The sequence below is a fragment of the Lycium barbarum genome, chromosome 11 (genome assembly GCF_019175385.1).
Source record: "Lycium barbarum isolate Lr01 chromosome 11, ASM1917538v2, whole genome shotgun sequence".
NCBI classification, from domain to species: Eukaryota; Viridiplantae; Streptophyta; class Magnoliopsida; order Solanales; family Solanaceae; genus Lycium; species Lycium barbarum.
The window spans coordinates 62,654,084-62,669,530 of NC_083347.1; the positions used below are offsets into that span (position 1 = coordinate 62,654,084).

General features: G+C 40.5%; 1 long non-coding RNA gene across 1 annotated transcript; it reads right to left on the minus strand.

Moving 5' to 3' along the window:
- Positions 1-6,933: 6,933 nt before the first annotated feature.
- Positions 6,934-8,312, minus strand: LOC132618048 (uncharacterized). The gene is made up of 2 exons (XR_009573931.1): positions 7,977-8,312; positions 6,934-7,438 (listed from the first exon to the last, which is right to left on the minus strand). It is a non-coding gene; the product is annotated as an uncharacterized LOC132618048 (long non-coding RNA).
- Positions 8,313-15,447: the final 7,135 nt, after the last annotated feature.

The following is a 15,447-nucleotide window of genomic DNA, read 5'->3' on the forward strand; positions in this document are numbered from 1 at the left end:
CTAAACTGCCCATGGACTTGCGGCTAAGTGCATCCGCTAACACATTGGCTTTCCCAGGATGGTACAGAATATCAACGTCATAATCTTTCAATAATTCAAGCCATCTTCTCTGCCGCAAATTTAGTTCTTTCTGCTTAAAAATATACTGGAGACTCTTATGGTCCGTCTAAATATCAACGTGGACCCCATATAAATAATGCCGCCAAATCTTCAAAGCATGAATCACCGCGGCTAACTCAAGATCATGAGTGGGATAATTCTTCTCGTGCGGTCTGAGCTGCCGAGAAGCATAGGCTATGACTCGACCGTGCTGCATCAACACGCAACCTATCCCAATACCAGAGGCATCACCAAAGACAACATACCCGTCTGATCCTTCTGGAAGAGCTAACACTGGGGCTGTAATTAATTTTTCTTTCAACAGTTGGAAACTGCGCTCGCAGGCATCGGTCCACTGAAATTTCGCTGCTTTCTGAGTAAGCTTCGTCAGTGGTGCTGCAATAGAAGAAAAATTTTCCATGAACCTGCGATAATATCCGGCTAACCCCAGAAAACTGCGCACCTCTGTCGGTGTAGTAGGCCTGGGCCAATTCTGTACAGCTTCAATTTTTTGCGTATCGACCCGAATACCGTCTGCTCCGACAATATGCCCCAAGAAAGCCACAGAAGTTAACCAGAATTCACATTTGGAAAATTTAGCATATAATTTCTGTTGACGGAGAGTGCCAAGTACCGTCCTCAAATGATCCGAATGCTCCTCTGCTGATCGTGAATAAATCAGAATATCATCGATAAACACAATCACGAACATGTCCAGGAAAGGCCGAAATACCCGATTCATCAGATCCATAAATACTGCTGGAGCATTAGTCAACCCGAAAGACATAACTCTGAATTCATAATGCCCGTACCGGGTCCTGAAAGCAGTGTTTGGGATATCAGACTCTCGCACTCGCACCTGATGATAACCTGAGCGCAGATCCACCTTTGAAAAATATTTAGCACCCTGCAACTGATCAAACAAATCATCAATCCGGGGGAGGGGATATTTATTCTTTATAGTCACCTTATTTAATTGCCGGTAATCGATACACATGCGCAGTGACCCGTCTTTCTTTCTTACAAATAATACCGGCGCTCCCCAGGGTGATGTACTGGGTTTGATAAAGCCTTTATCCAACAAGTCTTTCAGCTGCTCTTTCAAATCCTTCAATTCCGCCGGTGCCATTCTGTACGGAGGAATAAATATAGGCTGCGTATCCGGCAACAACTCTATAGTAAAATCTATCTCCTGCTCGGGCGGAAGACCCGGAAACTCATCAGGAAATACGTCTGGGAATTCATTAACGACCGGAACAGACTGAATGGTAGGTGTCTCAGCTGTAGTGTCGTGCACACGAACCATGTGATAGATATAGCCTTTCTGAATCATCTTCTTAGCCTTGAGGTACGAAATAAACTTACCCCTCGGCGATGCTGTAGACCCGAACCACTCTATAACTGGTTCCCCTGGAAACTGAAAACGGACTACCTTTTTCTGGCAGTCAACATTAGCATAACAGGAAGCTAACCAGTCCATACCCATAATGACATCGAATTCCAGCATATCTAATTCTATCAAATCAGCTTTAGTTTAGGGATCACATATAGTCATAGAACAATCCCTATATACCTGCCTCGCTATAATACAATCCCCAACCGGTGTAGCCACTTCAAATGGCTCTATAGGCTCAGACACTATCCCAATTTTACTAGCAACGAGCGGGGAAATATATGATAAAGTAGAACCAGGATCAATCAGTGCATATACAGATCTGGAGAAAACCAATAATGTACCTGTGACGACATTCGGCGAGGCCTCCTGATCCTGGCGGCTGGCTAATGCGTATATGCGGTTCGAGGGACCACTAGAACCTGAAGCACTGCCACGGCCTCGACCGCGTCCCGCCGGTGCCGGCATACCTCGCCCCGCAGGGCGTGCAACTGATGGAGCAGATGATGAACCAGCGGCTGACCCCGTCGGCTGAGCCACACTACCAGAACCGCTCGCCAACGGACAATCTCGCATAAGATGGCCCTGACCACCGCATGAAAAACAGGCTCCAGTAAGTCGATAACACTCTCCCGGGTGCGATTTCCCGCAATGGGAACAACGGGGCCTGGGTGGTCTAGGCTGGCTGGGACCTCTAGCTATCTGTGACCCTGATGCTCTGGAGCTCTGACCGGCCCCAGACTGTCCTGCACTGTCAAATCTCCTACCGGCTGGCTGTGTACCCCGGCCTGACGGAGGAGGATGTCTGCCTGACTGCTGCTGCTGAGGCTGTCCGCCTCGAGAATCTCCAGAATAACCTGTGGATCTGGCCCTCTTGGGCGGCCTCCTGTCCCGATCTCTGCTAGAATAATCAGCTCTATGTCGGTCCTCCATACCCAGGGCATAAGCCTGTAGTCGGGCAATATCCATGTCTGCCTGCAATGCCACCGCCATACAGCCATCAATCAAATAGCGGTCTAACCCCATTACGTATCTGTGCATCCGATCGGCCATATCTGCTACTATGGCACGTGCATACCGGGCCAAAGAATCAAACTCCATATTATACTCACGGACGCTCTGACCCCTCTGCTGCAGATGCAAAAATCGGTCAACCGCGCCCGCCGTAACTCTGGGGGCAAAACGTGGTGAGTGAAAGCAGTCACGAACTCGTCCCAAGTAGCTGGGGTAGCACCCTCACCCCTGGATAGCTCCCAGGACTCATACCAGTGAGCAGCAACATCCCGTAGTCTATGCGAAGCCAACTCAACAGACTCAGTCTCTGAAGCCCTGACCAAGTCTAGTGAGCGCCGCATCCCCCGAATAAAGTCATGGGGGTCCTCGTAAGGCTTAGACCCGAAAAACTCTGGAGGGCCACACGATAGGAACTCTCGAACTCTCAGGCTGTCACGCCTGTCGTCATCATCATCATCCCTCCGCCCGCGTCTGCGAGCCTGTCCCGCTACCAGAGTGGTCAATAACTGCACAGCCTCTCTCAGTGTCCTGTCCTCCGCCCCTGGGTGAGGAGCTGGAGGCTCGGGTGCGGGGACTCGTGCCCCTGGAGCTGCTGATGGACCTGCTCCAGGCTCCGCCGGAGGTGTAGCGGATCCCTCTGAATGGGGCACAACCTCGGGCAAATCATAAACACGAGCCCGGGTAACTCGTTGTGCCTGACTAGTCCCTGCTATCCCTGCCTTGCCCTTATGGGCCGCCGTTGCCTTCTTCGGAGGCATCACTGCAAACACAATAACGAATCAGATCAAAATCATCCTAATAGCACAGCTCTAACGCACGATCTAAGATTCCAAAGAAAAGTAACACCCTAAATGCCCTGTAGCCTCCTGTTTATAGATGTGGTGCACAACACACCGATAAACAAGACTCTACGAGACACGGCCTGTAGACATTCCGAGGACAAACCGCTCTGATACCACTTTTGTCACGACCCAGCCCCGTGGGCCGCGACTAGCACCCTACTTGGGCACCCAGACCGATTCGCATATTCAATTATCAAATTCAACCCTAATTCAAATTTCATAAAAGTCGTTTTAAACATAATTCATGTCAAAGCCTGTCTTAAGCGGTCGCATGTATCAAAATGTCATATCAAATCAGAAAGGAGCGGTGGAACGTACATCGCCGATCATATGCACAAATATAAACATAAGGGCCGTTTTGGCCACCGAAACAGACAGACCGCATTAAGACTCAAATCATAAGCAAAACATACGCATATAGGACCCTCAGCCCACATATATGACTACAGGCCTCTACAAATCCCAAAACGAAGACATATGACGGGACAGGGCCCCGCCGTACCCAAATAGTCAAATATACAGAAACATATACATAGCAAAAGATGTATGTACCAAAAGCGGACTCCGGATAAAAGGGGAGTACTCCGAAATATCTGAAAGTGGAACCTACAGTGGTGGATCACCAATATCTGTACCTGCGGGCATGAAACGCAGCCCCCGAAGAAAGGGGGTCAGTACGAAAGATGTACTGAGTATGTAAAGCATAGAGTGCAGAATTATAGGCCACAACTGAAAGCAAACAAGATACAAAAGGGAAGCACTGAATGATATATCAAAATTTGTATCAAACTTATATATATATATATATAATGCAAATAAAATCATGCAAGGCTCCAGAACGTGGTCACCACTCCGACGCTGGTGCCACACACAGCATAACTCCAGAAGGTTCAAATCTCCGTACATCCCCGAGCACACATATCATCATACATATCACCAGCCATATCACAGCATAACACCAAACGGAACCCGGCCCTATGGCGAGGCCTCGGGAACCGTAACACAGCATACGCCCGAATTTATCATAGTGCGCACGAATCACAACCGGCCCGGGAACCGGTGAACGAATCATAATAAGGGCACGAGAAGAGTCGTGAGCAAACAATGCAATTTGTATGTCAAAATATTCTTTGGAATTTGATAAACTCACAAGTCAAATCCTTAGTCGAAATAGTCGAACAATTAGTTAATACGGAGTTCATTTCACAAAAGTGTTCCCGAAATGGTACTTATAACCCAAAATTATAGTTTATCATATTGTGTTAATCGAAACATTATTTTATAGAAGACAATTTCATAATCAAAGGTCCTTTATCAAAATTTTACGAAAAGAGAGCCTAATAGAGCAAACGAAGGCATCTCGGGGTTAGCGGGCTCACCTCGGGTCAAGTCGAGGTGGCGGACATGAATCACGGACATTTGGGGTCTATGGGATCATACATAAAGGTTTCGAAGTAATCCGACTACGTTTGCATAAGTTTCAGACGTTTGGTTACTTTCTAGCTTAAATAGGGTCTTTAAGCTTCAATAGAATTGAATGAATAGTAGCCATTCTCTAATTCGGATTTCGAGGAGCAGAATCGCTCTCGGGGTTCCGATATCAACCTAACATACAAAGACATGCCAAAAGAAGGAGTGGGGAGCCTTACATACCTTATAAGCGTCTTATGCTCACCCAAAACTCAGATCCCGTTTCGTCCAGAATCTGCAATTGGTCAAAGTTACCAATTAGAGATTTCAAAACTTAAGAATTCCCTTAACTTCATTTTTGTCTACCGAAATTTTGACAGCATTTCCCCTATATATATAACATCCCCGAGACTTAGCTCGGCTCAATATACATCAACAACAACAACCCACAATATCACAACATCATAAATTATAGCAAAATCACTCCAATGTCAACATTCTTCCTTTCTACACAAATTAACAACTTTCATCCAAACCTCACAACATCAAATTAACATCCACATTAACATAATCATTTACTCATTCAAAGTTATTCAAACACATTCCAATAATGTTCCGGGCAATATACTTAAGTCCAAGGGATTCGTCACTTTCTATATTTCATCCGAAACGTCAACAACTACGACGAACATACTAACTCGCATTGTTTCATCCCACATTCATTAGCAACAACCATAATTCACATTTAAAGTCTTACTTTCATAATTATACAAGAATATACAAAAATCATATACTTTCCCATAAGAACCTGCAACCATTTTCAATGCCAATTCAACTCATTAAACATTCATTTACGTCATAAATGCCACAACGACGCAACTAACAAACTAAACAAAATCAAATTCACCTTGCCTTCCACACCACATAGCTCACGGCCACTACACCTTTCACACACACACACACACGCCATGCATATACACACCAAAATCCCAGAATCTTCATGCAATTCTAATCACTATAACATTCATACAAGTTCCATAACTCAAAAGTGGCAAAATCCTTACCTTTTCTTGAAAATCCGACTTGTCGCAAACGTGATCCTTTCGCCAAATAAATTGTATCACGTTGAAGAGCGTCTTGCACTTGCTACAACTACAAAAGGGACACGATTTTTATGATCAAAACAAAAGGCTAGAAAAAATTTTGTTTTTGGGGAATAGGTTCGGCCGAAGGGTGTTCTTGAGCTCTCCTTTCTTTTTTTTTTTTTTTGTTTTTGTTTGATTGATCTTTCTTGAAAATTCTAAAGGGGATAATAATATATACTTGATTAAGGGTCATGTGATAATCACATGACCACTTAAAATGGGGCTTGGGCCAAGCCTTTGGCCGGCCACCCCTAGTACTTGGGCTCCAATTTTTATCAAATTTTTTTCTTGGCCCAATTCGTTGAAGTCTCGTTTTGTAATTCCCGAAACTAATTTCTGAAATTCCAAATTTGCCCTCGGCCTTCCCCGATGTCTTAGCACCAATACTTTCATAAACGACATAGGCATAATGACTAAAATCGATTTATCTTCTTATAACATACAAGTCTTAATTATTTTCACGATTTCCAATTATGCAAAAACACGGGACATAACAGTCAGAGCTTTAAATATCTGATATTTTGGTAATTCAAATTGGCTATACTATTTTTTTCCATATTCTTATAGTGAATAATCTGTTCAATGACATGTTGGATTTGTTGTTAATCATGTTAATAATCAGCTGGGGATCAGATTCCACTATCACATAAAAGGAACTTATGCTAACACACAGTTTCATACCCTGTAAAAGAGCTTTGGCCTTGGCCATTTTGTTACTGAATTGGCCATAGTATTCAGCATTCACCATAGGCCAGGACAAAGCAGCCAAGGTTGCCTCTAACTCAAGCTTATTCCATTTAACCAGGTGACTACTGGTTGTTTGTTTTGCCTTCTCCACTACATTACACATCAACTTCCCCTTCTAACCTAATGGTCCATTATTTAAACGAGATATGCACTGTGTTCCTTTTAGTATTGCAAGAATCCCAGCTTACAAAAATATTTACCTACTTCAGTTCGTCAAATATTGCAAATAGTCGTGTGGCATATTCATGAATAACACCAGATACCACCAAATCAATAACACAGATAGCATGAATAACACCAGATAACATTGGTACGAATTCATTTATACATTACCATCCATTACACAAAAAAGTAAAAGGTATTTTTCCCCACGACAATTACATGTGTTCGTGCCTTAAGGGTACATTTGCTTTCTACCATATTACAACAACACAAGCACACAAATACTATTGACCAAATGAAAGCATTTTGGTTATCATATTTCCTCTTTCAGTTTTCTAAACTCGGCTCCATTTGCCTCATTTTTCTTCACATTTAACCAGTTTCTGCACATAACCAACACAGTTTCTGCACATTTCAACACAGTCCTTTGCAGCAGGTTTATCCAACTGCTTCATCTGTTCAAGTTGGTCTCCAAACTCCTCAGCATAAGAGGACCATGCACCCCACCACAGAAGCTTCTTCAACTCACCTTTACTCCACCTTTTGCACCAATTTGCCTCAATGTGCTTTACACAAAATCTCTGATGTGCTTCAGGCAATACATTCTTTACTGCATCAAGCAGTCCCTATATATAAGAAACAAACAATGCTCAATATTTACACAGATTTAAAAAAAAACAAACAAAAAAACAGATTTAAAAAAAAAAACAGATTTAAAAAACAAAAACAGATTTAAAAAACAGATTAAAAAACAGATTTAAAAAACAGATAAAAAAACAGATTTAGAAAAAAACAGATTTAAAAAACAGATTTAAAAAACAGATAAAAAAACAGATTTAGAAAAAACAGATTTAAAAAAAAAACAGATTTAAAAAACTTGAATAGTGAACCCATTTCTTTTCATACAATATATGTGGTTCTCGAATCCAATCACCACCATGGTGGAAGAATAAGTTGACTTTTATCATCTTAATAAGCTGCAACAAAAGGGAAACACATGGGAACACATCAAAGACAAAAAAATAACTAAGACAAAAAGGAATCTAACGAAGAAGTTAAAATCAGAATATATTAATCAACAAACAAACCAAGAAATGGACTCGAATTTAAAATGGGAAACAATAACAACAGCACCAGTTGAACGCATATATGTACAATCACTACCTTCTTGAGCCTTTAAATGGACTGAATTCGGATCATGAAAAACCTAGGATTTCCAATAGAGAAGTCAGCTATGGAGGTTGAAGATGATAGAGGTTTGCATTTTTTTTAGAGAGAGAGAGAGGCGTTAGATCTGTTAGGTTTATGTTTATTTGGGTGTGATAAGTTAGTGACGGGTCGGATACTAAATGGATTTGGGTCGGATCTGTATGATCATGATCCGGATGATAAAAAATAAAAAGGGAAATAAGTTGGCCAATGATAGACTGACACGTGGCATGCCGTTATACTCAAGGGTATATTTGGCCCAAAGTATAACGGTAAGGGTATAATTGGCCCTAAAGTATAACGAAGGGCATGAATAAACTATTTTTCAAAGTTCAGGGGTAATTTTGACCCTTTTCCGTTATTTATGTGATAAAGTCTTGGCTACAAAGAGGCCAGAATTAAATAGACAAATATAACTATGAGTCATATGTTGCTTATTTGTAAAGGCCCCACGTGGAAAGTCACTTATCCACTTATACATATACTAGAATCTTGTTTCTCACTATAATTATACCGCAATTAAACCAATTTGTCTTGAGCATTAATTAAATTCCCATTTACGGACCGTATATCACCCCTCCAACTTCAATCTTCGTCGAAACGTATTCTCGTCGGTTCGTTCAATCTCCAACCCTTCCAATACTTATTAAACATGAACTTAAACCCTCGTATACTTAGGGTGGACATGTCTAATCTCATATAACCTCAAAGATAATCCCGCTCTTTATGTTTGTAACGACCAACTCACAACGAAACTCAAAGTACAAAAGTACGAGGTGTAACAAAGAAACAAATATTATTTCCAGTCACCTTCATTCCACTTTCGAGTCTTAAATAATTTCGGGACGTCATTCCTTTTACACATTGATCTCTTGATTCCCATACTTGAATATGACCAAATCCTCAAGGCTCGGATAAATTTGCTCATGTTGGATGGTCAAATTTTTCTAGCCCAAAATGCAGGATATTATAGCTCGGACTGTATTTCATTCAAATAAATTTCGAACCTTGACAAAACTTATTTTATTTGATTTGTTTAACTTCTAATCTTCATGATACTTCTGAAATCACTCTAACCACCTATAAGCTTGAGGGATAACCTCATTTGCGTTACTAGTGTCATTTGACTCGCACGCTTTCCAACGCTTGAAAACACGGGATGTAACATAAACTCCATGACTCGCAGGTCAGGTATAGTAAACTCCATGACCTGCAGGTCAGGTATAGTAAACATATATGTATATCATGCAATATATATGCATATGCTGAAAAATACTGATTTTGTAACATGTCTCTTCTTCCTCTCTATAAGCTCAAGGACATAGGGGGGGATATGACCCCTCAGAAGGAATAACATAACACTTGGAATCTATACAACAATATGACAAGTTATACTTGAAAAATATCTAGTCACAAGATCTGTTACGCTCTTACTATTTATGGAATCATGCCAAGAAAAAAAAAAGGAACAACCTTAACATACCTGGAAGCTTGCTTCTCGGCTTTCCAACTTACTTCTTGTCTTGCAATATACTTAGGATAATTCATAGTCTCGTAATCTATATATAAAACCATTCATGCTATTGTTAGGCTTATCGTCATATGCTTGTCTTAAGCCTTTAAATTAAATCCTCTTAAAATCTGCCGAAATTCGGGCAGCACCTCTCCTGTTTATATCCCTAGCCCGAAATCACAAACAACAACAATAGCAATACTAATATCAACCACATCATCATCAATACTAAAATATTCCATAAAACATCCCAGAAGATGTTTTTCAACATACAACAACAATATACACTTCCGTTCTTCCTAATCAAGGAGCATAATCTCATCAATACACCAACAACATTAGATACCATACATATACATGTAAATCTGCCCAACCACACGGCCACAACATGCTCAAAACAACCCATAAACACAACAACTACAACACAACACTTTATGACCTTTCCTCCATAACTATTTTCACTTTTAAGACTTGTCAAACCTTCAAATCAACTCAACATAAGAGATAGGATGAAGAACATACCTTATAATTAAAGAACTTTAGCCACACCAACTTTCTTCAAGACCAAACTCACCACAACATCAAGTACAAGCAAGAACAATTACCTTTCATGGACTAGTTTGGTGTAATCTTGTTAAATTCTTGATTTAATGGGCTATAATTGTTTAGGGGATGTGTTAGGAGTTTTCTAGGACTCATGAGAATGTAAAATGATGAAAAAATGGGGTTGATGGGGTTCTTATACCCCTTGAAAGTCGGTGGAACCGACTTTCCCAAGTGGGACCCGCGGAAGCTCCAAGCTCGCTTGGGGGTTTGCCGAGCGAGCTTCAGGAAAATAAGCATAACATTTTTTACAGAGATCCGTTTGACCTGATCCTTATATGGATGGAAAGCTAATTCAAATGCTACAATTTCATCAAGAGAGCTTACCAAGATTCCTTATAGCTTTTGCCCTCGCTTTAAGTGAGGCCTTGTGCAAACTCACTTGGAAACATGGTCTGTAATGCAGATTCCAAATTTAATTTTCCCCAAACTTTTCTTATACCTCTTATAAGTTCCAAAACACTTCCTACACTTCTTGGTTCAATTATGTCCCCGGATTTTGGGTCAATTCTTAGACCAAAGATACGAGGTGTTACAGATTTATCTGTTCTTTCTTATTATCCTAGATTAAAGATTATTGGCTGCATTTACATATGCCTAGGTAATTAATAACTTAGGTGTGTGTTATCCCCAACAATTCTCTTAATCTTCCTATCCTTTTATTGTTTTCTTTAATTGTTCTTGGTGTTCATGTGAGGTTGAAGAACCCTTCTTTAATTTTTTTGAATTCCGGAGCCCGTTTCTCCTCAAATATGCCAATTGATGTGATTCAAGATGTAAGAAAAATAAATTGAACCACAATCCAAGTAAGATACAATAAAAGATATGAATAAGAAATAGAAATGAGGGAGAATACACTTCAGAAGAAAAGAAGGGATAATCTAACATTTAAAATGTAATAATTGTATTCAATCCTAAGGAGAAGAGAAATGAACTCATACATGGAAATCCTTACTTGAGCATCCAAGAGAGGTTCATTGAAGAGATAAGAGGGCCTTCCCCGAAATTAACAAACAGCCTCAACATCAAACGTCATCAAAAAACTAATAAAATGAACCTCATCCTATTCTATTTATACTAGGGCTAAGTAAGGTAGAAAAATAATAAATATCCTTCATTACATGCCTCATTATACTAATGAACAAAAGACCCGACCACATAATGTTAAACTCTTCTTGGCTTGTTTTCCATGGTCTCTTGAAAGTAGAACTACCTTCATGTCATTGGAGCTTTCCGGGCTTACATCAGACTTGGTCCATAGGGTTATGGAGAAGGTTAAGTTGATTCAAGAGTGTTTAAAAAGGGCTCAGAGTCTTCACAAGTTGTATTCGAACGCGCATCGTAGAGATTTAGAATTTCATGTAAATGATTGTGTGTTCTTGAAATTTTCGCCTGTGAAGTGTGTTATGCGATTTGGGAATTATAAAGGGATGCTTAGTCCCAGATATGTTGGACCATATAGCAGCATGCGAATGATTGATCAAATGGCTTATGAGCTAGAGTTACCACAAGAGTTTGTTTTCGTGCACCCTGTGTTTTATGCATCCATGTTGAAGAGCTGTGGGAGATCCATCCCTTGTAAGCATAGGGGTTAAAGATAGCCTAACTTACGAAGACATTCCTGTGGCCATTCTTAATCGTCAAGTTCACAAGTTGAGAACTAACAAAGTCGCTTCAGTGAAAGTGTCATGGAGGAATCAAAAGGTTGAAGAGGCTACATGCAAAGATGAGGAGGATATGAATTCAAGATATCCGCAACTATTTGTTGAACAGGTAGAAGATGTCTAAGGTAAATACCTCACATATCTATGTCTCATGTTACGACGTTCAGAATCTTCACGTACTCATGTCTCATGTTATGTTATGCATAGTATACCAGTATTAATGTTTCATGCTGTGCTTCTCATGTTCATGTACTCATGTCATGTCCATGTTCACGTTTCAATGACCGTGTTATTCATGCCTACGAATTTCCTTTCTAAAGTTCTACGTAGAGTATTCATGTTTATGATTTCAAAGAGAGATGCGCTAGGTATGGTCATGAAAGATTATGTCATGCATGTTATGTACGCTTAACATAAACCATGATCGATCATTCGAGGACGAATGATCTCAAGAGGGAGATAATGTAATGCCTCGTACTCCCGAGCAAAGGATTGAAACAAAATGAACTAGAAAATATTCTTTGTTTTGGTCCCAGAGGGGCTCGCAATGTGAGGCCCAAAGAAACCAAATTGGTCACCTTTGAGGTCGGGCCACAACCTAGGGTCGTTGCCCAGTGAAAAATCACGAATTTTGACTAAGTACGGGAGTCAAGAAAGGTTGTCCTCACGCGGCAGCTCAGGTCGCGCAACTTATCATTACCAAGGAGCTCGTGATGGAGCTCACGATGCGGGCTTAGGGGACTTTTTGTCTCGACCTATAAATATGACAATTACGCAAAACTTTCAGAATTAGTTCATTCTAACTCTATTCGCTAGTCCTAAGCTGTTATTTTCTTCTCTCCTTATCCTCCCATGTCAAGGTGAGGTCGCTCTAGCGATTCCTATGCGTTTCTAATATGAATTCATGATTACTAACATGAATCATCATCCAAAACACAGGATTTCCATGATAAATCCTTCCCAAGCACGCAAAGCAGGGGTTTTGGTGTTCTTTGTCAGAGAATCAGTTTAGTTCGTTAGATTGGAGCAACTAAAGGAATGTAACGCTAACGCTCTACGTGTAGGAACATCGTTGTTCTTCCCGACTCAATGTTCTTCCATGATTACCATGAAATTCGCTTCAAGAGTAGAGTTATCCCTAGTTCACGAAAAGCATTAGCTCTTCTATATTTTAATGATAAAGTGTCATATGTCGTTCATGTATATCATTCCGAACATCATCACGTCATCTATGTATGCTCATGTTTAGATTTCCATGAGTTTCAAACATGAAACACGAAATGTCCATGAAGTGTGATTACTGTAATTTCTAAAAATTCTCTATGATTCCATGTCTCATGATATTGATACTATGTGTACATGTTAGAACTATAGTATGATGACCTTATGATTCACATACTCATGATATAAATTACGAAATGATAAACTCCTGTACTTTGGCCCGAGGCTACATGTTATATACGCATACTTGGGCCTGATGCCACATGTTATATACACATACTTGGGCCTGATGCCACATGTTGTGTGCTTATAATTGGGTCAGAGGCCACATGTTATAAACTTTTATAAACAGGTGATTTCCCCCATGTCAACAAAGGGCGCTTATGGTTATGATACTCAACTTCAGTTATTCTCATGCTTCAATTTCATTTCAGTTTCCAATATTATGTTATGACTTATGTTTATGATTTGGGTTGTCCATTCCCCCAACACCCCATTGTTAATTCTTCATTCAGTTGGTTTAACATGTGAGTGCTATTCCAATGTACTTACGTTCCTTTTGCTGGTGCACTGTATTTCACGATACATGTCACACCCCAGTCTCGACTGTAGCGGACTACATTCTACATACAACTACAATAACCCTGTAATGGGTGCACATGACATAGTAAACTTTGATAATCTGTAAACATGAACTATATGATGCTCGGTTTGTATAACTGAAAGTAAAACCTGTACACGACTGAACCTAACCACAGACGTCCATGAAGCCTCTAGGATAACTAAAACAGTACAACTGACAAGCTGTCGGGACAGGGCCAGGACTTACCCATAATCTCTATACATAAAAGTACAAGACCTGACTCGGCTCCAGGAAGAAATGGAGGTTACACCATCTCGCTGAACATTTGTACCATCTAGAAGGCACGCCTTCCACTCGGTAATCCTGAACCTGCAATGTGAAACATAAAAAATGCAGCGCCCCCGACCATGGGACGTCAGTAACGAAAGATTTTACCGAGTACGTAAGGCAGACATGAAACATATTCGATAAAATAGAAGCTTAGAAAGAGCAACTGAAAGGCAATTAAATCAAACCATAACTAAGGACTCTGTAACTTTCTATGGAAACATATCTTAGATCTTACTGTACTTTTGTCTCTCTGAATCTTCTTAGTCTTTTTGATGATATTCTTTTGGGCCGCTATGTGGAGCGACGTTCTGGGATCGTTCACTGTAATACTTGGGATCACTGTTCATTAGATTCTTTCTTTACTTTCCTGTAAGCCCTAATTGGCCAAATGAATACAACATATGATATCAATGCAATGCAGTACATATGAAATGCTCGAGGTAGCACCTATGTGTGCCATAGCCCGTCCATAGGAACCATCTGTATATGCATAGCCCCGAAGGCAACTAATATGCATAGCCCCGAAGGCAACCGTATATGCATAGCCCCGAAGGCAACCGTATATGCATAGCCCCGAAGGCAACCGTATATGCATAGCCCAGAAGGCAACTGTATATGCATAGCGCCGAAGGCAACTGTATATGCATAGCCCCGAAGGCAACTGTATAACTGTGCGCCTATGGGTTTCATAGTCCGTCCATAGGGCATACCATCTCTGAACATGCAATGAACGAGATGCAATGCAATGCAACAAATTCTTATATGACATGCATAATATATATACATCAAGCATTTTGGGAAACTTACTCTTTAGCTTTTGGGAGCACGTAACTTATTCCTTATAAACTGATCATCCGTGAAACTGTCTTTCTATCTTCTGTGGGACTCATGATAAGGAACAAAACACGACTCAACTACATGTCTAGGATACGATAAGGATTACATGCTTACGTTTTATGATTATTATTCGTTACTTGACAACCTTATATTCTAACTCTCTTAATCACCTCATCCTCGGGGAGGATCATGCTTACGATACCACCTTGGTTACTCTTTACTTACATTCTGGCCCCCATGGACTATTAGACTCTCATAAGGGCTTGCATACCTCTATATTAAATTAACTCGTCCTAAAGGATGCTCTATGACTCCATAGGGAAATATGGGTTCTGCTAATCTGTTCACCTTACATTACACTCTATCTCTTGTGACAACTTCTTAGACATTGGCCACATGGCTTCATTAATCTTAAGTGCCATTCATTTTTTGTAATGATCTCCTTCTATATAAATGTAGGCCATCAACGTCATCTTACTTAATATTCCCACACGTAGAGAATTAGCCTTACATACCTTCACTACTCCTAAACTCGAAGAAAAATTCAATCTTTGAAGAAGAAACCCAAAAGCCTTCACACTTGAATCTTTGAGAAGGGTTTTTTTGAAAACCGTAGGTTGGCAGTATATGATTTCACTTAGAATTCATGTATAATCATTAAAATTCACTTAGGAA